Source organism: Pelodiscus sinensis, chromosome 1, assembly GCF_052426305.1.
Source record: "Pelodiscus sinensis isolate ZL-2025 chromosome 1, ASM5242630v1, whole genome shotgun sequence".
Lineage (NCBI taxonomy): Eukaryota > Metazoa > Chordata > Testudines > Trionychidae > Pelodiscus > Pelodiscus sinensis.
The window spans coordinates 337766953-337786630 of record NC_143052.1 but is presented as its reverse complement, the minus strand read 5'-3'; the positions used below and the strand labels follow the sequence as shown (position 1 = coordinate 337786630).

General features: G+C 41.8%; 1 long non-coding RNA gene across 5 annotated transcripts; it reads right to left on the bottom strand.

The window, feature by feature from the left end:
- Nucleotides 1-1567: 1567 nt before the first annotated feature.
- Nucleotides 1568-17667, bottom strand: LOC112547272 (uncharacterized). Of its 5 annotated transcripts, none has more exons than XR_016348934.1 (4): nt 17519-17667; nt 16790-16945; nt 13502-13612; nt 1568-1637 (listed from the first exon to the last, which is right to left on the bottom strand). It is a non-coding gene; the product is annotated as an uncharacterized LOC112547272 (long non-coding RNA). The 5 variants fall into 5 exon arrangements; XR_012901632.2 differs by having other exon boundaries at nt 13502-13607; XR_012901634.2 differs by lacking the exon at nt 1568-1637 and adding an exon at nt 9135-9347.
- Between the last annotated feature and the right edge of the window lie 2011 nt (nt 17668-19678).

The following is a 19678-nucleotide window of genomic DNA, read 5'->3' as shown; positions in this document are numbered from 1 at the left end:
GCCACCCAAAACCCACAGCTGCTAAAGAGATCCTAGGAAGCAGTGAGAAATCAAAAAAAAAAAAAAAAAAAAAGGTGCCCTTGCAGATGTGAAATTTTGTCCCAAAGCAGTGCCCAATTCCTTTTAGACATATTTAGCCTGAGCTAAAGCACAAGAAAGATACTATATTTTCTTATATTTGATTTGCCAAGTTCAAAGTGCAGACTGTGATTATAAGGAAACATACTAAGCAAGGATTAATGACTGAGGTTGTTTGCAAAAGAATTTACTGCAAGTGACCAAATCCTAGTATTTGTTTTTGTAGACTGCAAAGGAAACTGTGCTGGGTTTTAAAATGATGTGGTATACAGACAGGCCCAAACCTTCAAATACCAACAGCAAAAATACACTTACTTCATATGCAAATAGTTGAGCAAATGCAATTGCACCTACAAAACATGCAAGCTTTAAAAATGTGTTTGACTTGTTGGTTTGTGAGCATGGAAAAGGATGCTTTGCACATGCAAATTCTTTACATACACATTTTCTGGGTGTAATGAATGTTTTGGCTAACAGAACTGCCCTTTCTTTGTTCCCACAACACATATGTGGTTCCAGTACTTTATTTTTTTCTCTTGGTGCTACATGATGTTACTACAGTTTCCCTCACCCATCTCTCTTACGCAAGGACCTCTACTTGAAAAGGCCAGCCAAAGGAACTGGGGCATTGTAGCGTGAATCCTAGGACATAAGAGGGAAAAATAAAAAGGAAAGAAAGGAAAATGCATCCAACTCACACTCAACTGTGCTTATGTGTAAAGCAGAAGTGGCCTTTACACACAACAACATGAACACCACACACAAGGAAATAAAGCCAAAAGAAGGCCAATGTCTGACAACAGAAAAACTAGGAGATTCCTCACCTGTCCAATCAGAGAAGTAACATGTGTGGAGAGAATAAGGAAATGCAAACATATCCCCAAGGCAGCTCCAGTGACCAGGGACTTTCAGGCAGTCCCTCAATTTGGAAATAAACGTATTCCAGGACACAACAAAGGTGGTTGATATCTCGGACTTATGATGATCAGTGCAATGCTGATGGCTTTAAACAAGAGGTATCTTAGATAACTTCATCGACTTTGAGAAGGCTTTAGATAGGATACCCAGGAGCAGCCTATGACACATTGTGTTGGGCATATGGAATCCCTCTCCATTTAATCAACATGATCAAAAGTTTCTATTTAAACTTTACTTCCAGTGTTGATCACCAGTCTCTGAAGGGTAGCCATGGAAGTCTGCCAAAATAACTAGGAGTCCTGTAGCACCTTAAAGATGAAAAGATTTATTTGGGCATAAATATTTGTGAGCAAAAGCCCATTTTGTGTATCTGGTTTTTATCCATGAAAGGTTATGCCAAAATAAATCTTTTCATCTTTAAGGTGCCACAGGTCTCCTCATGTTGATCATAGTTAACTCGGTTTTGAAGTCAAAACAGGAGTATGTTGGGGGTATGCCATGTCTGCAATACTCTTTAACATTTCCATTGACTGGGTAATGCAGCTCACAACTGAAGACATGCCAAGAGGCATTAATTGAACATATTTTTATTCCCAGAAGACCTGGACTTCACAGATGATCTTGCTCTCCTGTCACATAACCTACACCACATACAAGAAAAAAAACAACACATTCAGCCAGCAGAATGGACTAAAAATAATCTGCAGTAAGAAACATATTATGACCTTTAATTTTCCCTCATTTACACCAATAAGGATAAAGGCTAACATTCTCAGCCAAACAGAAACATGCACATACTTGGGCAGCACCATCAGCCAGAGTGGTGGAACAAGCCAAGATATCCAGAACAAAATTAGTAAATCTGGGAACACTTTTAGGAGCTTAAATACAGTCTGAAAATCATCAAAATACAACACCAAAACCATACTCAAGATTTATCAGAGCTGTGTACTTTCAACATTATTTTATAATGCAGAATGCTAGGAAATAAGTACGACATGACCAAACTGTTTTCATTGCATACAACCTGCCTCAGAAACATCCTCCATATCTTTTGGGCTAAAACAACCTCAAACCAAGAGGATATGAGCAGCATTTTTATTTGGATGCACTGAAGATTCATTGGCCATGTGCTTTGGATGGAAACTGATTCTATCACCAGTGTGGCAACAAGATATACACCTGAAGGCAAGAAAAAAACAACCCAAAACTGTGATAGCTGAGTTGAAAAACCTAGGGCATAGCTGGGAAACCATTCAGAGACTCGCCAGAAACCAATGGGAGTGAAGGTGCTTTGTCACTGCCCTAAATTCCAGAGGCATAATGGAAACATGACAATGATGAGATGAGGCATCTGGCAGGGCCGGCATTAATGAGACTTGTTTGGGATGTTACTGTCTTGACTCACACCTGCAGTTAGAAATTGGTAGTGTATAGTTTGGCAGATGGTCCAACCACAGTGTATAAAACTGATTTTCAGATGGATATAAGCCTCCAGAACAAGACACTTGATGGAGGCCAGATCTCAACACTTTAGAGAAAAATATTAAACATCAGGAATTATTTGTTTTCTCACTTTACTTGTGTAAATTAGCAATAACTGAGCTGGAGTCAATGAAGTTGCCAGTGTAAAAATGGTGTGAAAGAATCAGTTCTATCTTTCTTTGCAACCGCCTTGCAGCAATAAAAGTTCAAAAGGAATGACTAACCAGTATTTCTTGGGAAGAAAATAATAATCACACTTAAACAATGTAAAATGTGAGAGGAATGTAGAAAACTATAAAGATGTCCTTAAAACTGGGCACCATTACACAGTCTAACCAGCACTGTATTAATTAATGTCAAGTATTTGGATAGATTTGATTTTTATAAATTCGAATGGAATATTGAACACAAAAATCTAAATAATCCACCCATTTACATTTATACCAGTGGAAACTGATCCATAGATTCTAAGCAGATGAAAATGGACATGTTAATCTTCCAAAAATATGCTAAATTAAACACATGGTACTATTTAATATGCAATAACTTTCTTTTCACTGTCTTTTACAATAGAAGTGAATGTTCATTAGGGAACCTAAACGGAGACATGTTAATAGGAGTGCCACATTATTAGGTGATAATGCAACCATTAGCACATGTCACTGTTGTAAATCTATTTGTTAAGTTACATTATAATTCTGAAAGAGCTTTAAGGCATGATAGCAATAAGTTTTCTTGTTAATCACATCCTTGCCGGATGCAGTGGAGGAACAGACTAGCTTTTATTACAATTATATTTGAATTTCCTCTTTATTTTCTGTAAATTAATGAGATAGCATAATCTGTATAGATGCTTTGACCTTTCTAGGTTTACATCATCAAGGGAAGAAAATATTTGACTCCAATATATTTTATTCTGTGTTCAAAACCAAATAATAATAGCAAAAATAAAACAAACAACTCAGCACCTTGCTTCCTTTTTCTTGCCTTGTATACCTCTTGTATATAGAAGATGTTCAGCCCTCATTTCAGCAACATATTTAAACATGTGATGAAGTCCATTCCTGTTTTGCAAAAACTTAAGCCAGTGCTTAACTCCATGCACGTAAAACACATATGCAAAATTAAGCAAGTGCTAAATTGAGTTGCTGAATAAGGATGAATTGCTGAATCTTGGCCCAGACAGCATGGTGATGAGCACTGTGTAAGAGACTAACTACAGTTCTTTATAAACAATGAGTAGTCCTGTGGCACCTTAGAGACTAACCATAATATACAGAATCATGAGCTTTCATTTGCAAAATCCACTTCATCAGATGAATTAGTATGGAAATAAGAGAAACCAAGAGCAGAAGTAGTACCTGTCAACTGTAGAACCCATGTTAATGAGGCTGATTAAGTGGGCAGGATGTGTCCCATACATAACTTTTAATGTGGAAATGCAGATGTCAATATTAGGAGAAATTGGTTTTGTAATGTGCCAACCAGTTAATGTCTTTATTTAAACCCAGGGTCAAATCTGTTGATGAATTCCAGTTTTGCAGACTCTCTTTGCAATCGGTTAGTGAAATTCCTTTGTAGAAACAGTTACTTTTAAATCCATGACTGAGTGACCAGGTAGGTTAAAAAGTTCTTTATGTTATATTCTGCATTCATTTTATATTTATCACTTTCAGAACACTTCAGATTTCCACTGAATATGCTACATTATCTTAGCATGTGCACATGAAACTATGAATAGATTGATGGAAGGAAGTCCAGGCCACAGAGAAGAGACCTGCAATGTAGATCTACAGGGCAGTGGAAGTTCCGTTCCTCAAATGAGAACAGAACATGCAGAACTGCCCATGTAGATAAAGGGTGAAATTCTGTGATGTGCCTCTCCAGGTATGTCTGCAATACATGCTGAAGGTGTAAATACCAGCTCCAGATGACATATCTGTGCTGGCTCTGAGCTAGCAGGCTAAAAATGGAGCATAGTTTTCACAGAGGGATTCAGACTGGGATGGGGCTCTGCGCTAAGCCTGGGGCAGGGGGTTGAGGTCCTGGAGGAGGTGTGGAATGCAGGCTCTGGGAAAGAGTAGGTGCAGAAGGGGATTCAAAGCTGAGTTAGGGGGTTGGAGTGTGGAAAAGGGTTTGGAGCATGGGAGAGTATATGGGGTGCTGGTTCAGAGTGCAGGCTGCAGCCACACAGTGGGTGTGTCTAGACTACATGCCTCCTTCGACGGAGGCATGTAGATTAGCCAGATCGGAAGAGGGAAATGAAGCCGCGATTAAAATAATCGCGGCTTCATTTAAATTTAAATGGCTGCCCCGATCTGCCGATCAGCTGTTTGTAGGCAGATCGGGGCAGTCTGGACGTGATGCGCCGACAAAGAAGCCTTTCTTGATCGACACAGGTATGCCTCGTGAAACCAGGTTTACCTGTGTCGATCAAGAAAGGCTTCTTTGTCGGCGCATCGCGTCCAGACTGCCCCGATCTGCCGACAAACAGCTGATCGGCAGATCGGGGCAGCCATTTAAATTTAAATGAAGCCGCGATTATTTTAATCGCGGCTTCATTTCCCTCTTCCGATCTGGCTAATCTACATGCCTCCGTCGACGGAGGCATGTAGTCTAGACACACCCTCAGAGAATAAGCCTGATTCCAGGTGACTCCTGATGAAATCAGAAGAGTTGGCAACCCTAAATCAGAAGCTGATAACAGAGCTGATGGCCTGGTGCTCAGGAGCTGGAGCAAGCAGAATGAGGGCAATGAGGGGTTCCAAACAGGAGTACGACTACATCAAGGCTAGGTGCAAGGCAGAAACAGTAGGAACCAGGTAACACAGGAGAAGTCACAGAGCCAGCCTGCTGCCCCTTTATGCCAATCATGTGGTCAATCAGGAAACCTGTTGCAGACATACTGATGAGGTTGCATCAACACTAATGCTGCTGCAAGCCCAGATTCCTGACATAACCTCCCCGAGGACCAAGCTTCCTTATCTAAGGAACCAGCTCTCTTTCATCTCCCTTCTCCATGCTGTGCACGGATGGAGTGGTGAATCCAGGCCCAGTGGAGTCATAGAACTGATAATAGCTCTGTGTGGCCTAATACATCCTTTTCCCTTTTCTCTACCAGAAGAAACAAGACACAACCTAGGTTTTTCCTGTGCCACCTGGGTCTCCAGTATTATTCTTACACCTCACTTCCCTGACAGCTTTGTAGGAAGAAGTGCTATGTGTGAATGGCATGTTTATTTATGTACTTCATCTGGGAATACTATGTGACAAGTGGCAAGGATGTATTTCTTCCCCATCAAACCAGTCTCTGTTTAGTGTGTCAATTCTTTATTATGAGGTGGCTCTGCATGCAGTATTTACAGCTTTTTTTTATTCTATTTGAACATCTCATAATCTTACAGTGCATTAACTATAATTTGTGAATTAATTCTCTCACTTCACTTTGAATCCCTTTCATGATTCCTTACAAAATTATTCATGTATCTCAACTAACAATGGCTCTGGGCCTGTCCCAGATTCTCTATGCTTGGGAAGTTGAGCATAGCATCAGTTTAAAATCACCATACTGATTAAAAGAAACATGCGGCTGTTTTTAACATGAGCAATTACTTGCTCTTGGCCACTCTGAGTGAACAAACCTGTAACTAGAAATGTGGGTAACTTTGTGAGCTTGTTTCTAAGGTATTACAGGACCATTTGATTTTTAAGGTGTTGGGTGTTTTTTATGTTACAGACTAACACAGCTACCCCTCTGAAAGTTTGTGAGCTTTGTTTCTTATGATAAGATATAGCTGAATTTTTATACTAGAGAAAATGATTGCGAGTATGTGACAAGATAGAAACATATGTCTACACATATCAAAGTTCAATTGTACTTTGTGCTAAATCTTGACACTGCTAATGTCAGTGGACCACAGTCAATAGCTACTCTACATTCAAGGAGAAGAAGTGGAACCCTTGGGCACAACTCAGCAGCAGCCAGCATGGAGCGGAGCTCTGTCTCCTATGAAAAGTGGGCTATGCAGCCTACTAAGCTGTCTCCCAAAGAGAACAGCCAACCAAGGAAAAAGGGCAGGCCCAACAAAATCAAAGATCACTCCCCACACACATGGCACAAGCAATGAAACAGGTTAAGGGACAACAGCCCATCCCATCCATTGTGTTCCCTTGTTATATGTGCCTGTGTGTTTGCTGGCTAGAGCAGTTGTAGGTATACAGTAACTTCTGTGATATTGCACAGGTGATAGATGGGAATCAACACAAGCCTGCTTGATGGATGGGGTGAGGAGCTCTTCTGGAAGGGTTCCCTGACCTCCCTTGTCAACAATTCACCTACCGCCCAGGGAGTATCAAACAGCTAATGTGAAGCGTCCCCTTGACTTCTGAATTAAACAGCTGGTATAACATTTCCAGTGAGGTTTTGCATCTCTGCACAGTATAGGCTTCCCTGGAAGGAATTTTTGCTTATGTGGCTCACTCCCCAAAAGGTGCTATACATCCATCATCATAGAGTCAGTCTGACAGGCAGGAAATCACAATAAGCTGTGCTGGGTTTTGGTACCCAGGCCTCGATCAGGTAGGCCTACCATGTGGAGTTAGTGATGGGCTTACAACATGCTAAAGTTACTCCACCCATGCAAGGATTTTCTCTCTCACTAAGGGCATGTCTATACTAGGAAATTATTTTGAAATAACTTACTTCAAAATAATAACTCCCAAAATAACTGTAGTAAGTAGAGGGTTGGTAACATGGAGTCAGCAGGCCTGAATAAAGGCCTGAAATATAAAAACAGCAACTGGCCTGGAATCCAATAAGCAAGACGTTGGTTCAGTAACACAGCAGCCAGGAAAGAGGCCCTATTGATAATTATATGATTATATAAGTTTGGTCAAGCATAGAAGAACATACGGAGGCACTAGATCAAGTACAGGCTGTAAGTCAGAGGGGAGTAGCAGAAAATCTCAATAAGAAACCTCTTGGTACCAACCGACTCCCCAAAATCTAATGTACCTACTGACTGAGGTTCAGGACCAGGTCGAAGTTAACAGCATGGAGGATAGTAAGTAAGCCCCAGTTCTTTGAGGTAACGGGTAGTAACTAGGTAACAGAAGGTGGCAATCTGGTACATCAGAAGTGATGTAATTTGTTCGTATGTGTCTATAAAAGGGCACTGCAAAGGGTGATCTCCGGCAGACTATGGGGGGCATAATGGTGTTAATGGGTGCTAGTGTAACCACCACGGGGTAGATTTGAACCTGGGATCTGAGTATAGGAGCCTCTACCCTCTGAGCTAAAAGCCAGCAGGCTCCCAGCCCCTGCTGTAGAAGTCTCTTGGTCTTAACTGTTGCTGTGGTCTAGGTACCACTTGCATTGCTTAGTAACCACACTAGGGCTATGTCTACACTGGCGCAATCTTGTGCCAGAGATATGCAAATGAGGCTAAGCATGGAATATTACCAAGCCTCATTTGCATACCTAATGAGCCGCCATTTTGTGGAAGAGGCTCTTGCGCCAGAAGGAGCTGTCTACACTGCCCCTTCTTGCGCAAGAACAACCCTCTTGCGCAATGCCGCCACGCTGGTTATTTTCCGGAATAATGGCATTGCGCAAGAGGGTTGTTCTTGCGCAAGAAGGGGCAGTGTAGACAGCTCCTTCTGGTGCAAGAGCCTCTTCTGCAAAATGGCGGCTCATTAGATACGCAAATGAGGCTCAGCGATATTCCATGCTTAGCCTCATTTGCATACTTCTGGCGCAAGATCGCTCCAGTGTAGACATAGCCCAAGTGTGTGGGTTACATAAGCACATTGTCACGGCTTACATCAGATGTAGTGGCACAGTGGCGAGTCTATCTGCTGACAACTATTTGTGTATGTAATTTGGCAATAAACCTGCTCTGGTGATTTTAATCCTTATTTGATTTGTGGTCTCTTGGGGCTCTCTGAGAGTCAGTTGTGTTGACTCAAGTGCACAGGTTTAACGTGTTAGACAGGGGAGCATGCACGCATGTGGCTGAAAGTTTATTACCATCGATGGAGTAAATGACCTGTAAGGAACCCATTGAGACAACCCTGAAACCCAGACTGATGACAGTAACTATTTCAAAATAAGGGTTATTCTGCATGGAAAGCAGGAGTTATTATTTCAAAATAACCAGCCCATTACTTCAACATAACAGGCTCAGTAGTGTGGACACTCTTCTTGTTATTTTGAGATAAGAAGAGTTATTTTGAAATAACTCCCTAGTGTAGATCAAGGCTAAGACTGTTGCCTTTCTCAAGATCAGAAAATCAGAGAAATCAAAATCTTCAAAGGCCAATTTCAGTCAGTTATCCTTTTGGGGCCACTGCAGGATTGTTAACAGACTGTAGTGTGTTATTGAGTGCTTTGTCCCATCCAGTTACATATTTGTCGTGTGATCGTGTTTCCAACACTTCCCCTTGGAACACTGGTCCATGGCCCATAACATGTGGGAGGATGAATAAAAGGAAATGCTGTATAATAGAAGGCAACGGCTTTGACTTTCTGGCTCAGCAATATCTACTAGTTGTTTATGAAAACCTGTGTGGAGCACAAATGTTACTTATCGACCTCTGAGAAGATGCTTTAAGATGTTCAGCAAATAATTTGTCATTAACTCTACCCAGCAGCCTTATGTCATTTATTGGCATTTACATTGTTTATGCCAAGAGTTTTTCATTCTTGGGTCTGCTCCAGCTGCGTTGCACAGCTTCAGTAGTGCACATGGTGGATCACTGAGTGTGTGGAGCCCCCACCAGGCCACGGTTGGAAAGTTGCATTCACAGGAAAATTGGTGTAGCTGGAGCATCCTTAACCCTTGAAATCCCCAGCTTCCACAACAGACCTAGAGGCAGTGAAGTATGAATTTACAGAAGTTTTCTGGCTGCTGTACTTTACACTAGCCTAAATATTGGGGGGGATGGAAGATGGTATAAAGCCACCTCTGGTTCTGCTCCACTTTCTGGTTCTGCATCAAGCACAGTGGGACTGGAAAATTGAGAGGTCATTTTGAATATTTTGGGCTTTTGCTTTTGTAACTCAGTGCAAGATTAACACAGAGGTAGGAAACAGAGTTACAATTGCATATGTGTCAGTGGAATAAAAAAACAAGACTAAATTCCCAGAGCTAGGCAGATATTGCCAATGTTCTTTCAAACTTTTAAACACATTCACTTCAGCAGTATTTGTGCATCTATTTTTACTGTTACTTATTATAGGCTTTGCAAGTAGCAACACCTACCCTTAGGGCAACATTTTCTTTTATAAGACCCTGTTTAGTTGCTTAAAGGTTTGCCAAACCTGAACTATTCATCTTGAAATATCTCATGCAGAGTGTCTGTTTCTGGCTGAATGGTTTGGGGAAGTTTTAGCTAAAATAATGCAGCTATTTCCAAGAATGAGGTTAGGCCAAAATAACATATTTTCCTCTGTGTTAAAAATTATTACAGCAGTTTCCCTGAAAAGCCCTGGGGTCCCCATCCTTTAGAGTAAGTTTTTTGAAATTTTGCACGTGGGTGAATTACCCTGGTGACATGAATGTGCTCTTTGGTGTCTGTGAAAATGAACCCAAATTTGACTAAATTATAAGTCTCGCTGGGGGAAAAAAGGGTTCACCCATGTTAAGTAAAGAATTATTAGTTTGGCTGAAAAATTCTCAGGAGATTCTGTCTGAGAAGAATGGCTAAAATGAGGCCATTCTCTATCCCCACACTGCTCCAAGCACTGTACTGACCACAGGCACACTTTTCCTACATTTTGTCTATGTGGGGAAGAACACAAGGGCTGATGTGTCCTGCTGTTTGTGAAAGGCATAATGGACAGCACTGGATTTTGCTTCATCCTCCACTGTTTCTTTTCTGCAAGAGAGACAGGGTAGTCTACTGACTTGGGGTTCGTCTAGACTACAGGCTTTTGTCATCAGAAGTTTTGTCAACAGATACTATCGACAAAGCTTCTGTCGACAAAGAGCGTCTAGACTACATCCAGTTCTGTCAACAAAGCAAGCCGCTTTGTTGACATGACAGTGTAGACACAAAGGACAGTGTAGACGCAATAACGTCTTCTGTCGACAGAACTCTGTCAACAAAAGGTGTTATTCCTTGTAGAATGAGGTTTACCGCCGTTGACAAAACTGCTGAGTTCTGTCGATGTTATGTGGACAGAACTCAGCAGCAGTGTAGACGCAGGTATAATTTTGTCGACAAACGTCCACTTTTGTCGACAAAACCCTGTAGTCTAGACTCACCCTAGGTGACTAGCCTGAGACTTGAAAGATATGAGTTCAATACCTTGATCTACAATCAACCTTGTGTGTAATGTTAGTCAAAACTTTTAGTACTTTGCCTCAGTTCCCAATCTGTAAAATGGGGATAACAGTTCTTTTGGTTCCTCAGAGGGCTGTTGAATGGTAATTAGGGCTATATAAGCACTTAAGAGCAGAGTTATTATCTAAATGGCTCCTTAGAATCAAAATAAACAAAATTTACTCTACTGTAGCTCACTGACAGTTCTTGGGTGGGAATATGCTACTGCTAGAGCTAACTACTAAATAATGGTATAAGACCCTTGCTTACTTTCTCTCACTGGAAAGCTGAAGGAAAAATAAAAGGAATAAGTGGGAAGCCATATAATTAGAGATTGCTACTAGAAAAAGGCCAAGTATATATTACTTGTTAAAAGTGGCTGTAGTTAGTGTAACAGCTGCCATTGGTAAAGCTTATTTAGAAGTAAATGCTTAGATTCACAATCTATTCTGAACGGCGTATGACATTTTGGGCAAAGGGAACTAAAACAGCATGTGTGATGGCAGCACAGGTGAGAGATTTATTTCATAATAATCTGTATGCCATGCTGGAATCAATGGCATTTTTGCACTAACATTGAAGCCAATCCAATCCAAAGCATCCTGATATTCCTGGGAGTCTTCCCTATTTGTTTACTGGCCTGCTTTGGATTAGACCAGCACAATACTCTCTGAAGCTCTGACTGACACAAAGGATTGCAATAATTTTAGCCATTAAGAAGTTCAATATATTGCTTTGAGCATGGATGTGGAAAATAAAGAACTCTCAGAGGCCTGGTATACATTAGACCAGGCAGGTCAGCTTAAGGTACACAAGGGAATTGGCTTACCTTAAACTGAGCCGCAACAGTATCTACACTGTGGGAGGCTGACAGGATCTTACTTTTCACAGAATGAGGACTACCGGACTCTGGTGGGGCTACCCTCAACATTTGATTTGGAGGTCACACTAGACCTGCTAAATCACATGTTAGAAGATCAACCTCTGGACGGTCGATCTTTACAGAGTGTAGACATGCCCTAACAGAGTCTCCAACTCCGAATTTGGGAGAGTTTCACTGTCCTCCAGTTTCGTCCATGCAAAAGTGGAATAATAATAGTAATGTACATACCCCATAAGGCTGTTTAGACAGCCAGTTAAATATGGTACTGCATTTGTTTAAATAAAAAAGATCCTGTTGTTCATTTTTAAAATGTAGATCAGCATTGCTCCATTGCCTACAAGGCTATTCACTGCCATTGAGTTTCTTTTGACATCAGCTCCGGATCTGGCCCTTAATAGGGACTCCCAATGGCTTAAGTCAGCACTGAGCTCCCAAAATTCTGGGTACTTTTGACGAAATTACCAAGATGCAGTCCCTTCCCTAGGGAACTAACAAACTAACCCCCAGATGTCGCTATGGGTATGTCTACACTACCACCCTAGTTCGAACTAGGGTGGTAATGTAGGCAACCGGAGTTGCAAATGAAGCCCGGGATTTGAATTTCCCGGGCTTCATTTGCATAAAGCCGGGCGCCGCCATTTTTAAATGTCCGCTAGTGCGGACTCTGTGCCACGTGGCTACATGCGGCATGGACTAGGTAGTTCGGACTAGGCTTCCTAGTCCGAACTACCGTTACTCCTCGTTTCACAAAGCCTAGTCCGAACTACCTACTCCGTGCCGTGTGTAGCCGCGTGGCACAGAGTCCGCACTAGCGGACATTTAAAAATGGTGGTGCCCGGCTTTATGCAAATGAAGCCCGGGAAATTCAAATCCCAGGGCTTCATTTGCAACTCCGGTTGCCTACATTACCACCCTAGTTCGAACTAGGGTGGTAGTGTAGACATACCCTATCTGATTTCACCCACCGGAAGCCTCATTGATTCCATGGGGACAGGCAGAGCCAGTTGTGACACTGTGCCTCTCCAACGGTGTGTCTACACTGCACCATTATTTCAGAATAACTAGCATTAGTCTGTTACAGAAAAAAAACAGCAGACCATTTGCTTGCTGTTTTTTAGCACAACTTTGTTCTCTTTTAGTATAGTCTTTGTGTAGATGACTTATTTTGTTGTTTCAGTGCAGGGAAAGCCAGCTAGGGTATTTTTTCCCATATCCCATTAGAAGCTATTCTTGTTTACACAAGTTCAGAATGTGGCCTGCACTTTCTAATTTCTTGATTATCTCTTACAGTCATGACTGATTCAGAGAGATACAGTGGAGGATCTCAGATCAGAAATTTTTCCTTTGGTATTAAAAAAAATATCTGCCAATGAAAGAAGTCCAAAAACCTGTATTGAGTGTTGCTTTCTTTTACACGTCCATGAAAATAGGAGACTGCTATCTTTCTAAGCAGTCATTTAATTAATGCATACTAGAAATATCTTTTTGCTGTCATATTTATAGTAATTATGTCAAAGGGCAAATATAAATAATTTGAGATGATAGCCACCGGTTTGTTGAAAACACACTGATTTATTCACAAGGTGCCATTTCTGTATGTGGAATGTAATCATATGGAACACAAAACTCTAGGGGAACCTACATTTGCTGAATACACCCTCTGTGTGCCTCAGTCTCTATCTGTAAAATGGGTATAATGATATTTACCTCTTTTTGTAAAGTGCTCTGAGATCACTATATAAGAGATAGCTATTATTAGGATGTGCTAACCTTATTACAGTATCCTGTTAAATTTCCAACATTAGTAATTACCTCCTCCTGCTTTTATTAGATCTGATTTTCCTCTTCCTTTTCTGGTTTGAAGCATTCCTTATGTTCCCCATGGGTGTCTGCATTTTGTTGATGAATGAAGAAATACCTGTGCTGAGCATATTTGTTAACATTTTGATGACTAATGCATCAGACATGACAAGAAGGCATTAACCCAGGGGTTCTCAAACTTTGCGATACCACGACCCCCTAAAATGCTAAATGAATTTGTGTGACCCTCTCCCCACCCTCACTGCCCTGGGCTGCTTCCTCCCCCCTTCTCACCAGACTCTTTGCCCTCCTGGGATTCCTTCAAGGTGTTTGCAGTCCTCAATGCCCTTCCCCCCTGCAGGCTCCTTCCCCCCATCTCTTCCTCCTCTGTGCCTCTTTTCCACTCCAAGTCCTTTTGGTGTATGTGGGATTTTTTTTTTGCTTGTTTGTTTTCTTTCTCCTCTTCTCTCCTCTATCTCCTCCTCTGACCCCAACGTGCCCTTATTTATCTCCGGGTCCTCCACCCCGAACCAATACCCCAACCTGAGGGACCCCGCTCTCTACCAGTTGGGAAAGCGTTTGGTCGCCCGGCAACAGTGCCCCGGCTGGGCTCAAGAAAGGGCAGCTCCATTTATTTAAAATGAGTTATAGGCCCCAGTCCTACTAATACTCACATCCTAGACTTTACACACACATAGACAGATGTAATTCCATTCATTTCAAGCATGTGCATATACACACATACACAAACAGTTCAATTGACTTCAAGCATGTCTTGTCATACAAAATTACATATACAAAAAGTATATTTTTCTGTATATTTGAAAACACAATTGACTTGAATGGAGCTACTGACATATGTGAAGTTAAATGTGTGTTTGCAATATTCAGCCCATTGTATGTGTGCTCCACATCTGACATGTCTTGGAAATATGGGAACTGTTTATTTCTTAAGATAAGACCTAATAGAAAAAAAGAGACAATGGAAATATACAAAATAATGAATTGTACAGAAAAAGTAAAAGTGGCGCTCCTTTTTATCCTCTTCTACATGGATTCCTTGCACCATCCGGGTTCATTGACTCAACACAGACTCAAAAGAAAATGTACACCAATAGCACACACAAAGCGAATTCCTTGAAAGTCTCTCAACCAAGTACTCTCTGCTTAGTTTTTAAGATCCAAGTGCATTGTAGTACAGGCAGTCCCTGGGTTATGTACAAGATAGGGACTGTAGGTTTGTTCTTAAGATGAATCTGTATGTAAGTCAGAACTGGCGTCCAGATTCAGCCGCTGCTGAAACTGACCAGAGGCTGACTACAGGAAGCCCGAGGCAGAGTTGCGTGGGCAGTGGGACCGAGAAGCGCCGCAGTCCCGCCGCCCGGGTTCTCCACCGCTTTGCTCCCTGTCTCCCTGGTCTGCTGGGGGGAGCCCACATATTATAAGATCAAGAACACATATTCCTGCGCATCCAGAAATATAATCTATGCTATCATGTGCCGAAAGTGTCCGTCTGCTATGTACATTGGACAAACATCTCAGACACTTCGCCAAAGGATTAATGCCCACAAAACAGATATCAGACAAAATCACAAAGAGAAAACAGTTTCTTGCCATTTTAACCAGAAAGGACACTCTCTCAATGACTTAACCACCTGCATTCTGCTACAAAGACCTTTTACATCTGCACTTGAAAGGGAATCCTCTGAACTGTCATTCATGTTAAAATTCGACACTTTCCAAAAAGGACTCAACAAACATTTGAACTATCTCACCCATTACCAAGATAGTTTCCCCAATTATCACCTCTAATACCATTAACTCACAAACATCCCACTTTCCCTACCTCTAATATCATCAATTCACAGACACTTACCTTCCTTCCTCTCCCCCCCCCCCCCGCATCCCCCTCCTGTTCTGCAATGTGATTTGTCTTTTTCATATTTGTTCATTTTTTTTAATTGTATCCTTTGGTATATATGGCTGTGACTACTTTCTTCCACTATTTGATCTGAGGAAGTGGGTCTGGCCCACAAAAGCTCATCATCTAATAAACCATCTTGTTAGTCTTTAAAGTGCTACATTGTCCTGCATTTTGCTTCAGCTACCCCAGACTAACACGGCTACATCTCTATCACTATTCAAAATGTTCTAGTAGTTCTTAAAACAAATTCTTTGTAACTGTGCTCAAGTCAATCTGCATTCACAAAAGTTCTAATGAATGGCTGACATTTTTTCAATTTTTCAAAATTTAGTCAAAAATGTTCGAGGAAATTTTTCTTCTCTTTACTCTCACTGCTAAAAATTTACTTCTTGTTTCCATTCTGAATTTATTTAGCTTCAACTTCAAGCATTGGATCAGGTGAAAACATTTTCTGCTAGACTGAAGAGCCCATCTACTATATATTTGAGTTTGTCTGTTTGTCTGTTTGTTCAAGAACTCCTAAATGGTAAGAGCTAGAACCACAAGTTTGGTATATAGTTTCTTTTTATCATAACTTGAAGTAAGGTAAGAATTTGGTTATGCCAGGAAAATGGGATGTTCTTGGAGTGGGATTGCTTCTCAGGAAACTATATAGAAAAGAAACAGAATCACTGGGCAGGTGAAATGGGCTGGCTGGTGGGACACCCCCCAATCTGGAACTGAACCCAACCTGGAGCCACCCACCCCCAGGCACCTTTTAGGGAAGGCAGGGGCTGAACTCCCCCCCTAAAAATGTGCATTGGGACATTGCTGATTGTTCCCCTTCTTCAGAGGGTGAGGGGAAAGACAGGAAGGATAAGAGCAAGCGGCTCATATGCACACATACACAGTCCCCTGCTCAGAGTGCCTCCTCAGCCCCCAAATCATGATGCCTGCACACCCCACACCCTCAGACCCCTACACTGAGCACCTCCTTAAAGATCTTAGCAATGCCAGATAAATGTGCTAGTTATTAAATATTTGTTCAATATGTACATATTTAGAGACTGCCATCAAATCACCCTTTAAAATTCCCTTTGTTAAGCTAAACAGATTAAGCTGTTTGTGTCTATCGCTATAAGGCGTGGTTTTTAAACCTTTATTCCATCTCAGGGCTCTTCTTTGAACCCGCTCCAATTTTCCAACATCCTTCTTGATTGGGGCTCCCCAAGTGGATACTGAGTTTTCAGTAACTGTCACACTAGTGCCATATAAAAAGGTAAAATAGTGATCTACTCCAACTTTATTCTCCTCTTTATGTATCCCAGGATCATATTAGCTTATTAATCATATTTGTTAGGGCAGTCTATAAACACGAACCAAAAATAGGGCCCCACCTTGCTAGAGTCCAGGATTTCACATGCAGTTTTTCTCTTCCATGGCACTGTTATGTTTCCATGGCAGAAGACAGCTCAATCCAGTTTAGTAAAGTATCATGAAAATCCACTTTGTCTGTACATTAACAGGAACATAACATGACCTATGAAGGAAGACTGAAAGAATTGGGTTTGTTTAGTTTGAAAAAGAGAAGACTCAGAGGGGACATGAACAGTCTTCAGATACCTTAAAAGGGTGTTACGCAGAGGAGGGAGAAAAATTGTTCTCCTTGACCTCTGATGACAAGACAAGAAGCAATGGACTTAAATTGCAGCAAGGGAGGTTTAGGTTGGACATTAGGAAAAACTTTTTAACTGTCAATTTATTCCTAACTGGAATAAATTGCCAAGGGAGGTTGTGGAATCTCCATCACTGGAGATATTTAAGAGTAGGTAAGACAAATACCTGTCAGGGATGGTCTAGCTGGTGCTTGGTCCTGCTGTGAGGGCAGGGGACTGGACTTAATGACCTCTCAAGGTCCCTTCCAGTTCCATGATTGTATAATTTTTGACGCTAAAAAAAAACCTTGACTTTATAACCGAATGGAGGCAGCTGTGATTCACCAGGCTGTCAGCCAATCCGAACAACCCCACCAGGCAAGACAGAGCTAAAAGAAACTTTCCATTGTGGGGCTTCAAATGAGGCTGCAGTCACTTAAACAAAAATAGATTCATTAGAAGCCTACTTACTGTAGAGTATGCGAATAGCACTAGATGACAGACGAAATGAAAAAAGATTAACTTCCCAAAGCGGGGCTGTCAGGGAGCTGATGGAGTGAAACACAGGTTACTGGTTACACTTCCCTTCTGCCTGCCTTAGAAAAAATAGCATTTACAGAATGCTGGTGCACAGCAGTGGCTCACGTGCCAATATGATTAAGTAACAATTGCTTAGAATTCCGATCTGTGTTGTCAGAAGTCTCCCTTCCCATCTCTACCAGTCCTTTCTCTTAATGAGCGGGGACATTCATCTTGGCTCTGATACTGTGCTCCCCCACTCCCACTGCTAACCTGACAGGCTGATTTCTATGTAATGGATGTGCTCTTTCCTTTTCACCTAATTAGTTACATTTTATGGTAGTTGGTGTGGAACAGCAGCATCAACTACAGCTCCAAGAGGGTCACATTTTGGTTGTTAGTGTTTTTATTTTTTTAAAGGCGCTAATGAATTAATTTAGCCACAACATTGTGGGCTGTGCTAACTGAACCTCTTAATTAACAGGAAAAGTTTCTTATAATTAATAAAATATCTAGGACTTAAAGGACAGAAAAAAATGTACCCAATGGGGAAAAATATACGCACCTTCAAAATTAGTAGAGAATGGGTCTTTGCACCCATAGATTATGGATTTCAATTTCACCCAAATCAGCAGAACCACTGAAGACATTATTGGCTTGTCTAAATGAAATGAGCTGATGGACTTATTCCTGTCTGTAATAGACAGGACTCAAAATTGCTGCCATCAGGTGTGGCTCCTTTGCTGGAAGTTTCAGGGTTGATGAGGCAGAGTGACTGTACTACTGTGGTGGATGATCTGTGGCCGTAGGGCCACATGCGACCCATTGGTGTTCTATGTGTTACACACGAGATATCTGTTGGTGTTGTTTTCCTACCAGTCTTACTACGGTGAAACATATGTAAAGCAAGGGCACAGAAAGTGAGGTGCATGTTGATTGTACACAACATTGACTGTCAGTGCCTTTGGCTCTCTCTGCATCCAAACACAGATCTGCTATAGTTCAAATGGCATTCCCCGCCAGTTCTAGGTATGCACGCGCAGTTAGCAAAACTGCCCTATCTCGGGAGATCGTCTTGGGTACAACAGTTTTGCAGCCCACTGAGATGAAGGAGGGCCACTCATGTGGCCCACTCACTAGCTTAGGTTGCCCATCACTGTTTTACCATCCTTTCATTGCTAGAGAGAAGACTTGGTGGCATATTGGTAATGCTGTACAAGATGCTTTGAGCTGTAATTTATGAGGCTGTATCTCTTGTGACTAAGTAAAGATCATTTTCTTTCCAGCAGTCAGTCTGATGATAATTCTTGTAAAAATACAATTAAAATAATACCTATGATCTGTAATTAATAAGTAATAGTGTGCAGAAGGTATATAGTGCATGTGTTGGCTTCCATTTAGAATCTCAGCTCCTCTGGAGGCTGACCCAAAGCCACTGTAACCAATGGGCAGACTCAGCTGATTTCAATGAACTGTATATCGGGCTCTGTGAAGCCAGTTTCAAATGTCCCTTTTCATAGTCAGACTTGGTTTTGTGTAATATTGTTGCCACTTTCAACCTGAGAAGCTAGTCATAATCAAGGCCCTGCGGATGTTCCAGTTGGGAGTAGAATTGATGGGGTCTAGTGCAGGTTGAACCTCTCTAGTCTGGAACTCTCTGGTCCAGCAATATCCATGGTCTGGCAGGACTACAGATGTTGATAGACCAAAGAACCCCTGGACAAGACAGCCCTAGCAACAGAGGTTGCGGATGGGGCCAGCAGAGCAGCAGAGCCTGCAGGACAGCAGAATTCATGGGGCTGGCAGGGCAGCAGAGCTGGCTGGACAGTAGGGCCCTCAGGACTACTGGAGCCTGGTGGCTGGGGAGGGGAGCCTAGTGGGGAGACCGGCACCCTCCTCCCAGAGCCCACCACCCTCCCCACATAGTATGGAGGCCTTTTCCTCCCCTGCTCCAGTAAACTCCTTTGTCTGGACCAGTCAGGTCTTGAGGGTACCGGACTAGTGGGGTCCAACCTGTGTTTCCTTTGATACAGTTTTTGTTTGTGTACAAAGAATGTACAAAGTCCTATATCTCTGAATACAGAAAGAATCAGAGAGCAGGACACAGGGTCT